The sequence below is a fragment of the Pectinophora gossypiella genome, unplaced genomic scaffold (assembly GCF_024362695.1).
Source record: "Pectinophora gossypiella unplaced genomic scaffold, ilPecGoss1.1 Pgos_56, whole genome shotgun sequence".
Taxonomy (NCBI): Eukaryota; Metazoa; Arthropoda; class Insecta; order Lepidoptera; family Gelechiidae; genus Pectinophora; species Pectinophora gossypiella.
In genome coordinates this window covers 104,621-113,528 of record NW_026063266.1, presented here as the reverse complement: position 1 = coordinate 113,528, position 8,908 = coordinate 104,621, and positions in this window count along the sequence as shown.

The following is an 8,908-nucleotide window of genomic DNA, read 5'->3' as shown; positions in this document are numbered from 1 at the left end:
TCTTTCGCCGCGTGTAATGAAAATGTTTCAAACACGCAACACTGTATTTTTTGCAGTGATTCAAATCACTCTGTGCTCACAGTTTAAAAATTTTACTTCGCCGCAAGTTCGGTTTGAATTTATCAAGTCGAAGCATGCGTGTGTAAACTGTCTTAGTGGTTTACATACAGTTACTGCTTGTAAATCGATAGGTGTTTGCGATTTGTGTAAAAAGCGCCATCACACATTTTTACATTTTGACAATAAGAAATCGGGTACTTACACTCATGTGTCCCAAAGTTTATCTATACCTACGGATAAGGGGTCATTGTCCGCTGACGTGCCGCCGGAGAACATAATGCCTAGCGCGTGTCCGATCACTTGCACAGCTGATTGCCGCATACCTTATGTACCTACGCATGCACCGCCGCAGTCGCTCGCGCTGTCGCCTCCTGCGCCGCCGCCGCCGTCCGCGCCACGCTTCGTGACCCAACGTTGTCTTTTAATGCTGAAATAAAGCCTAATTCTACAATTTTATTATCGACGGCGCAAGTTTATGCCAAGCCGAAGAATGGTGATGGTATTAATAATAAAAGGATAATACGTTGTCTAATCGATAATGGTTCGCAGAACAATCTTATTACGACCGACTGCTGCAAAGCGCTTAATTTGCCAATAATTCCTTTAAGTAATTCTTTTGTTAAAGAAATTGGTTCCGCCTCTTGGCCCATACTGGGGTACGTTTACGTGGACATTGAGTCCCGCGTATAACCAAATAATAAATACGCGATTCATGCTTTGGTCGTGGATTGTATAACCGATCAGTTGCCTGTTCACTATATAGCCAAGGGTGAGAATATGAGCTACTTAGAGGGATTGCCCCTAGCGGATATGACATGGAACATACCCGGAAACATTGACTTTGTCTTGGGTGCACAACTGTTCCCTTTTATTTATATAAGATTTATATGGATTTTTGGCCAATATAATAAGATTGTGTTGCTCTGTAAGTAAATAGAGAATTTTATTTCTTTACTATGTTATCATAACCAAAATACACTTAATAATTAAACATACTAACTAAGAACATACCTGTAAGTAAATAGAGAAACGACATTTATCCTTATTTTTAAGCTAGTTAGAAAATACAAATTAGTCTACGTACCTACTTCAACTTCAACTTTATGGTTGTATGGCAACCGGTCGTCATAGAGTAGAGACAACCATTACTGCCAATGTCAAGTACAGGAATCACATTTGTCCATAGATAATGTCCATATAAGTACGTCCAAAGGTATCACTATTTCCTGAAACAGGACAACACAACACCACATATAAGCACATAAAAACAAAACAAACATCACAGGGCATGATTAATATTGGTTAAAACATAAATGATTATAACTTAATATCATACTTTTGTATGTAATTGCACAGTAATTTTATGAACGACGTGTTAGTAAATAATAATAGGGATTTCGCGTTAATGGGCCTAGGAATTTTCGAAGGAAGGATATCGTATAATGAAATAGGTCGTAAAGGGCAATTAAAAAGTATATGATCTGTGGAGCCTTCTTCAGTTTCACAGTCACACATGGGCGTGTTACGTAAGTTTAATTTAAACAGATGTAGAGGGGTGCATGTATGGCCAATGCGCAACCGACAAACAACCGAGGTGGATCGTTTATCCGCCAAGCGATATCTAGAATACCATGTTTTGGTGGGAATCTCCGGTTGGATATCCCCATAATACCGGCCTTTTAGTTGTCTAGTCTACGTACCTAACTTAAAATAATCAAGTGTCAGATGTCAACTTTGACACTTGAAAAAAAAAAAACAAAACAATTATTGCGTTACAGCCTTACAGCCAGCGGCAATTTCAAGGAGATTATTTTAAGAGATTTATTCTCTTTACATCTCCCCCCTTAACCTCGTAACGCCGAAGCATAATTACGATTTCGAAGTAATAATCGACGGTGGTACTTTGAAAAGGACCAAATTTTTATAGTCATAAAGGCCGAGCACTTCAAGTACAAATTTTAAAGTGTTAGAGTTATCCGATCGGGTTCAAATTAAGTGGAGACCTATGTAAGGATGAATAGAAGTCATTTTTGAAAAAAATAGGTTTTTTTTTTAGTTCTTCCAGAAGGACTCCCGGTTTAAGTCACTACTTTTAGTAAAATTTGAAAAATATTATTATTATAAAGGGTTATGTATTTTTTCATTAAAATGCATACCTATTTGAACGTCATAAATAGATGTATATACTTACATATTTAAATCTAAAATAAGTAACGAGTTTTAGTTTTTATGATGTAGTTTGTGATTAGTCCCTCTGGAAGTACATTAGGTTTTTATTATTAGGAAAGAAATTAATTCATGGTGTCAGTTTAGATCATCATTAAAAGGAAAAAGGAAATTAAATGAATACAGTATTTTTTTTATAATCATAAAATCACGTAACCAAGTCAGTCTCATACATAATTTTTTATCTTTACTACAATTTCTCTTATTAATTAGGTTTTACACAACTACTTCTCGTAAAATGTAAAAAAGCTATTAAAATCAATGTAAAGCAATAACAGGTTTATCAAAATTGGACGCTATTATTATAGAAATACAAAATATCAATCCTTTCACTTATAAATAATCAGTCTGTTTCCAAAACAGTCGTAACAAGAGATAAAAAAAACAGGAACAATTCTAGAATAAGTAATCCAAAAAACATACTTTAAAATCACTAACCAGTGCTTAGCATTAATCAGTCTATAATTAAAACAAAAAAATTTGGAAATCTTTCCAAGAACAAAAACAATCCAAATATCAAAAATGCTTATGCATACTACGTTCCTGAATCAGTCTGTTTAGGTTTAATCTAGAGACTAGAGAGATCAGAAACAAATACAGTGCCTTTACAGTTACAAAATAACTCTTAAAATAAAAGAAGTAAGAATGCCGCTAAAAACTGTAACAATTGAATTTCAGGACAATTATGAAATTTCAGACTGGAAGCCAACAATGACGACCACGAGAAATGAAAAATATTGTTTTACGAATGAAAGTTTCGGAAACAGTTCCGTTCTCTGACAATGCACAGATAAATATGGCAGTTTATGCAGATCATCCATGTTTTTTTATGACAGACCCTGCATTTGTTTTGTGAATTTGCAAATTCTGGCATATGTCTGGCACTGCGTCGCCTGGATCCAAGTGATGGTGTCGGGATTGCTGGCTTCCTTCCTCTTTTTACTGGTCGACGAATTAAATCTGCTTCATCGGCATCTGAATGAGATGAAGTGTCACAAGAGCTTTCAATCAAAATTTGAGATAAAACCATTTTGTAGCTTCGTAGCTGCATAATATTTTTTCGATGGGTACCTCGAGCTATGTGATCCTCTTTGTAGCTTACCCAAGCATTAGTGACGGACAGGTCTAGCATATGGCAGAACATCCTGCATGTCCACTTTCGTGTTCTATGTCTGCTTGGGCAAACAGATAAGAATCTGTCCGCCAAATCAACGCCGCCCATATTCGCGTTATACTTCTTTATGACTTCTGGTCTAGAGACATAAACGTAGCTTCGCAAATTTTTACTCCACCGTTTACAAATATCAGTGGGTTCTTTGGCATGAATATTAGACATGAGGTAAACTGGCTTGTTATCCAGCCACTGACTTACTGCAACATCATTGGTAGAGTTTGTAATCACTTGACAGGCTCCTCTACCTTCTCTCTTTAGATTTTCAAGTTGAGACCTAGCTTCGACTGGGATGCGGTTATTTTGTATTGTGCCGGTACCCATAAAATTTCTCTTCGTAAGCTCATTCAATAATTTATAGCTTGTAAAGAACCTATCGAAATAAAGTTTGTGACCGGGAACAATATCCTCAGTAAGATTGAGAATAGCCTTTTCTCCTAAACCGAAATTCGTATTGTCATAATTTGGATAAGTCGTCGTACCCTGATAGACATCAAAGTTGCATACAAGACCTTTGGGATCCGCTAGAACATAAATCTTGACCCCAACCGGGTTTGGTTTCCCAGGGCAATATTGTTTTATACCGCAATTTCCGGTGAAAGGCACTATCATCTCGTCTATGCAGAGGAATTCGTCTTTTGTTTCTGACCTGCAGGCTTCTAAAATCCTGTTGAGTAGTGGTCGCACTTTCCAGAGTTTATCGGCCGTTTTTTCGTCTTCAGACACATCAGCGTCGACAACAAATTTGATTCTGTTACGCAATAAAATAAATCGGTCTCGGGACATGACATCAGCAATCAACGGAACCCTATATTGTTTCTCCCAGTACATACGTATTGTTGGATATCCTATACAAGACATTGCCATTGTTATTCCTGCAAACGTATAAAATTCTGAAGGAGTCAATTTAAGCTCAGAACCTGTTTGCTTTAAGTAGGATGTGTTGGTTTTATTAACAGTCAGATGGACAAACTCCTCATTTAAATATCTTGTAAAGTAATCAATTCCCTGATAATCTTCTCTGTTCAACGGCAAATATGCTGGTTCTCTATACTGAACTATTTTCGGTGTAAAGTTGCCGTCGTTAGCCCATTCAATATTTTGGCGGGGTGCAACTGAGTTTCGACTTACACTTCTAGGTCTACCTCGTCTTCCACCACGAAGGCGACGTGTACCTCTTTGTTCCATTCTCTCTCTGACCTCCGAAAGAGGAATAATATCGGACTCATCAGAACTAGATGACGAAGAAACAGTATTCTCTGCATTTTCCCGTGGTGCTATATCCTGCTCATCTATAACATCTTGGCTACCAGCTTCGCTAACAGGTACAAATACTTCAGATTCATAATCATCGGCATTGTCATCAAAATCCGATTCATTTAGATACTTTTCGAGGTTCTCTTCTAATTCTTTCTCGGTGATAGCTACAAAAAAAACCGAACTTAAAAAATATAATTATGTCGGTAGTCACAGACGCCGATAGTACTTTGCAAAGGACTATTTTTTTTTTTTTCAAATTCAGTATTAAACTACTAGGTAATCTTAAGTAATCTATATAGGTATGATTTAATCACATATAACAATTTAAAAAAGTATTTGAAAAATATTCGGGCATGACACCTAAAGTCCCTTGCAAAGGACTAAAAAAGTTTGCTTTCATATTGTTAACGATATCGATACGAAATTGATAAAATAACTATGTCATGTTGTTGATTATTATCTTACCTGCGATTTCTGAAAATAATTTATATGATAAACTACTAAATTCGATTATTAATTTGATATTTTTCTTACCTCGTCGCCGTGTGCGCACCATCTTTACCAATAAAATGACAAATAACGACAAGTGACACATATTTTTTTTTTATTAAAGCCACCTATTCACGAAATTGAATGAACTAGTTCATAGACAAAATACTTTTTTTCTCAATCGGCGCAAAGGTTTGAATTAAATTGACAGGCAAAGTTTTGGTACTTTTAAAAGTACCTTCGTTGATTATTAGAACAAACTATTTCAAAACCTTCGGCCTTTATGACTACAATTATTTGGTCCTTCTCAGAGGACCCCAGGGCTTACGAGGTTAAGGAGAAGAAAATTTTAATTTTAATTTTCTTCTAATATATTTATTTCATCTTGAAGTCCTTCTGATGCTGGGACTGGAATAAGTTTTGTAACATGGAAAAGATTTGATTCCGTCTTCTTGTGACCTGTGTCTATTCTGTATATTGTGTTTGAAATTTTTTTCCATTATTTCATAGGGACCAATTTTGAGTTCATCTAATTTCCTTCTATTTAGCTTGTTTCCATTCTCCACATATACCATATCTCCTATATTAAATTCGTAGCATTTTCTGTTTTTGTCAAATAGTGTTTTGTTGTAATTGTGTGTTCTAATTGATCTTATAAGTGCTGTTTTTCTGTCTGTGATCCAATTATTGAGTATTTTTTCCTGTTTTAGTTCTTTTGGTAAAACCGTGTCATCTGTACCATATAAAAGATATCCTGGTGAAAAACCAGTAGATGTGTGAATTGTTTGGTTATATACCTTTACACACTCTTGAGCTATTTTTGTCCAGGCCTTCTTTTTCCCTGTCTCATTTACTTTGCATCTTATTTTGTTCACTATAGTTTGATTTAGCCTCTCATTCAATCCATTTGAGAATGGTGCATTTACTGCTGTAAATATAATTGGTATCTGCTTTTCACTCAAGAATTTCTTGAATTCCTTCGAATTGATCCCTGGGTATTGATCTGTCAGAACCATTCCAATGTCTGCGCCTTCCGTGTCTGTTATGTTTTTAACCAACTTTATAAAATCATCTGCATTTTGTGTCTTAGATGTTAATATAAATGCGTATCTAGTAAAGTGGTCTACCAATAAATGTAAATATTTCTTTGTTGATCTTGAACCTCCGAAACCTCCAATTGTATCTATAGAGAAAACTAGATTTCGCGTGGTTCGCTCGCAGCAAGCTGCTCGCGTGTCCTGTATTAGTTCGAAGCTTTGTATGGCGGCCATCTTGTTTTCGTGAAATCAAAAAAGTTCTAGGTGCTATAGTTTTGCCAGGCCGTAGGGTTTCTCCCTGATGCGAAGCAGTTTTCCAAGATGACGTTCCGATCACACCCCTATACATCATTTTTACACCCGAGACATTTTCTGGAAAAACAAAAATTTATATGGCGGCCATCTTGTTTTTCGGCCATTTTCTTTTTTTTTCACCGGCGATAATAATAATAATAATAATAATAATAATCATTTATTTTCAGATTACTCAGATCCATAATGTGTTAGTAAACATTTGACTTAAGAACTATGTTAGTACAATCAAATTAATAAAGTAATTGAATCAAAATTAATAAATTCATTTAAAAAGTCATGTACCTGCCCGAAATCACAACCGAATGATGAACCGATGAATGATCCTCCACCGCGTTCATCACCCTTTTGAGACCCCTCAACACAGGTGCATGCGGATCATCTGCAACTATTTTCAGAAGGCCGTTGCTACTCTCTCGTACCCTTCTTACCAAAGACGCGACTTTTTTTCTAACAATGGCATAGAAGCCATCTGTTTGGTATTCCGCGAACATACTGGAGGCACTGCAATGTCGAGGAAGATTCAACAGCATTCTGAAAATATTATTATACTGTACTCGCAGGGTATTAAGCGATGCTTTGGTGTACTTGAGCCACAGAGAACTAGTGTACATGCCTTGACAGTAGGCTTTGAAGAGTGTTATCTTTACCTGATGTGTACATCGGGCAAATCTCCGGGCTAACATGTTCCCGCGCACCGCCAACGCCCTACGCTCTCTCTCTATATCCACATCATCTTTAAGGTCATCAGTGAGATAGTGTCCGAGGTATTTAAATTTATGCACCCTATTAAGTGTTGCTCCATTGAGCATAATTTGAGGAGCCATATCCAGATGTTTACCTGTAACCCTAAAGATCATGTATTCTGTCTTTTTGACATTGTATATTAAACCGTGCGACGCAGCGTAGGCCTCACACACTTTCAGCAACTCATTTAACGCCCCCGCAGCCGGGGCCAGCAACACCATATCATCTGCATAACTGATGTTATTAAAATTAACACCATCAATCCTACATCCAACACGCATGCTGCTGAGCCCGGCTATTAGGTCATCAATATATAAATTAAATAGCTTAGGAGATGAAAGCCCACCCTGTCTAACACCGCATTCCATCTTGTACGACTCAGATAGACCATTCGACCATTTGACATAGTTCGTTTGATTTGCATACCAAAAACGAAAAAGTTGAATCATTTCAGACGGTATTCCCCTGCCTTCCATCTTCCTCCACAGTACATCATAACTAACAAGATCGAACGCTGCAGAAAAATCAAGAAAACATGAGTACACTGACGTTTTGCGCTCAGTATAATATTGAACGGTATGCTTGAGACATAGTATGGCGCTTTCTGTGGATAAACCTGGCCGAAAACCAAATTGAGCGTCATGTATGTTTAAAAATTTATCCATATATGAATCAAGCAGACCGTCCAACACCTTGGCCACCACTGTAGCTAGTGAGATCGGGCGGTAATTAGCCCTATCCGAGATATCCCCCGTTTTGCTCTTCACTATGGGTACAACAATAGTTTTCATTAAGTCTGATGGTAAATGTGAGTGACTAATACACATAGTAAAGAACACAGAGAGAACTCTCGGCAAGTGCACTCCTGCATACTTCAAATGCTCAATACTGAGCCCGTCATGCCCCGGGGACTTACCCCCACTCATCTGTTTAATGATATCCCTAACTTGAGTAGCAGTGAATCTGAGCAGCGGATCATCGTTCCCGGGACAGAACGCAGACTCAGTTTTCCCAATTGAAGGGCCAAGTGGAGATCGTACCCTAAATCGCTCCCTAAATAAGTTAGCAATTCCCTCCGGATCACTAACACCGCTAACACTAGCAGGAAGACTAGGCGTTACATTAATTCTTCCTGTTGATTGCCAAAACTTAGAAAAATTATTCTCAGCTCTTAACTTAGCAATGCGGTCCATTTTTATTTGTTCCTGGTGGTCCTGGCACCATTTGAGTCTACTTTTAAAAATCTTACGCGAAAGACACATTTGATCGTATATTAATCCCGTCATTGGCCGATCACTAAGCACCCATACATTAAATCTAAGTTTAGCCTCCTGATGTGCTTCTCTTACGTGGTGGTTCCAACCGCATAAGATTCTTTTGGATGGCCGACAACATTTTTGTTGTTTACTAGTACGAACAGCCGCATCTTTCAACATTTGAATAATTTTCGCATACATTTTATCTAGGACATCTTTATGACTACTCAGATTACATGAGCCATGACTACATTGTACAAATTCCGGAGGAAAATCAATGTCCCGGAGGCCCCTGTGACATAACTCACGGAAGCTATCTATTTGAGATTCACTTCTATCCCGCCATAACA